The sequence below is a fragment of the Eptatretus burgeri genome, chromosome 12, assembly GCF_056783735.1.
Source record: "Eptatretus burgeri isolate ZD-2024b chromosome 12, Ebu_testis_v1, whole genome shotgun sequence".
Taxonomy (NCBI): Eukaryota; Metazoa; Chordata; class Myxini; order Myxiniformes; family Myxinidae; genus Eptatretus; species Eptatretus burgeri.
The window spans coordinates 18,305,627-18,307,840 of record NC_140972.1 but is presented as its reverse complement, the minus strand read 5'-3'; the positions used below and the strand labels follow the sequence as shown (position 1 = coordinate 18,307,840).

General features: G+C 36.9%; 1 long non-coding RNA gene across 2 annotated transcripts; it reads left to right on the top strand.

Moving 5' to 3' along the window:
* The first annotated feature begins 742 nt into the window (after positions 1 to 742).
* Positions 743 to 2,214, top strand: LOC147015192 (uncharacterized). 2 transcript variants are annotated; one of them, XR_015050234.1, is made up of 4 exons: positions 743 to 1,193; positions 1,294 to 1,452; positions 1,709 to 1,766; positions 2,056 to 2,214. It is a non-coding gene; the product is annotated as an uncharacterized LOC147015192 (long non-coding RNA). The 2 variants fall into 2 exon arrangements; XR_015050233.1 differs by having other exon boundaries at positions 1,709 to 2,214.

The following is a 2,214-nucleotide window of genomic DNA, read 5'->3' as shown; positions in this document are numbered from 1 at the left end:
TGACTCAGCCTGCCATCCTTCCGAGGTCAGCGAAATGAGTGCCAGTGTACTGGTCCCGGTGTATGCCCCGGTTAGAATAGGTGTACCATATCCCTGTGTGTCGTAAGAGGCGACCAGGGTTGGTGTCAGGAAGGGCATCCGGCCATAAAACATTGCCTCAAGAAAAAGCCAAACCCCTGCACAGCAGGGAAAAATGGCTGTAAAAACGGTCATTTTTTTATTTCCCCTTTTAACCGAGGGGCTCTCTATTCAAATAGCCCATACAACAAGATAAAGATTTGTTAAAGGTGATTCTAAAGAAATATCTGAAACGCCTAAGCCCCGGGACACTCTTTATCAAATAACCCATACAACAAGATAAAGATTTGTTAAAGGTGATTCTAAAGAAATATCTGAAACGTCTAAGCCCCGGGACACTCTTTATCAAATAACCCATACAACAAGATAAAGATTTGTTAAAGGTGATTCTAAAGAAATATCTGAAACGTCTAAGCCTCGGGGCACTCTTTATCAAATAACCAATGCATATTGTTTAGCTCACTCATTGAACCTATAAACATTTGTTCATTCTCAAATTCCTTCAATAGTTTAATTTTCTTTGCACAATAATCCCCATCTAAAATATTGAAAAACAAAACATTTGAATCTTTATATTTTTTAAGATACCCCTTTTGTGCCATTACGAAATGATAAACTTCTCTTAATGATCTCATCTGGCCACCGCCTGAGTTGCAAATCATTTTTGTACATAAACCATGCCATAAAAAAGTTTTGTTTCAAATGTTTTCAGTTCATGCCGTGAAAATGAGGAAGTGTTTTTTTGACACGGCCGTGCTGTGTGAATGAGGAAGTGGTTTTGGACTGTCATGCTGTGAAAAAATAGGAACTATTCTGTGAGACAAGGTCTCGTGTTTATATTTTATCTCAGAACACGAACTGAAAACATTTGAATCAAAACTTTTATGGCGTGGTTTATGTACAAAAATGATTTGCAACTCGGGCGGTGGCCAGATGAGATCATTAAGAGAAGCTTGTCATTTCCTGTGCCCACACCCAATGATTAAGCAATCTCCTCATCGTTGCTTTATAAGCGGTTCGCCAGACAAAGTTTCTGCCAGACGGGATTTTCATTTTTACAACTGAGGCATGGACGATCTTTCTTCCGATGAAGCCAACAGCCCACTACAGAGTTGGTAAGTTTGTGTATGCTTTTCTCTTTGAACGATGAAGCAAATGATTATTAATTAAATCATGATAATTCTGATATATATATATATATTTTTTCCCTGACAGGGCATTGGAAGAAATTGAGTTTACATATCACGACGTGGTTCATGAAATTAATACTCTTATTGAAGAGATCAATGATTTTAGAAGAGAATTGAAAGACATTTACAATGAGTGGCATGAAGTCTTATCACGTCCTCTCATCTCGAAGGAATTAAACCAATGGTGAGACACGTGTGTGTGCCTCTCTCTCTGTCTGTCTTTCTACCTACCTCTCTCTGCTCTTATTGAAGAGGCCAATGATTTATAATGACTGGTCTCTGATCTCGAATGAATTAAACCAATGGTGAGGCACGTGTGTGTGTGTCTATGTGTGTGTGTATGTGTGTGTGTGTGTGCGTGTGTGTGTGTGTGTGTGTGTGTGTTGCTTTCCCTGTCTGTCTCTTCATCTATACCCTTGACTTATTATTTTTTTTTTCAGCACTATCGCACAACATCAGCTGTTGAAGCAATCTTGTACAACACATGATTTTCTGGAGGTAAATATTTCTGAATTATTATTAATATCACTCGTACAACACATGATTTTCTGGAGGTAAATATTTCTGAATTATTATTAATATCACTCTCTCTTTAGAATGTCGCCTTATGTTGGTTGCATCATTAGTTTGGACGTGGTTTTGTCAGTACACTGGAATTCATTTTATTGACCTTGAAAGGATGACAGGCTCCTGGTGTGTTAATTCAGTGGTCAACGAGGCTTATTCATATTACCATGTAATTATCTTTATAGAACCTAATTATTATCCACTTTTTGTTTCAAAACAGAATATGGTGTCTGAGTTTCGAAATCACAAGACATCTGAAGAAGATTGCTGGGAAAGATTATACATTCTCGCAAATGAATATTTAATATTTTCAATATTAATAAATTATATTTGTTTTGTTTACAATTACTTGATTCTGAATTACAAGAAAAGAATAAAA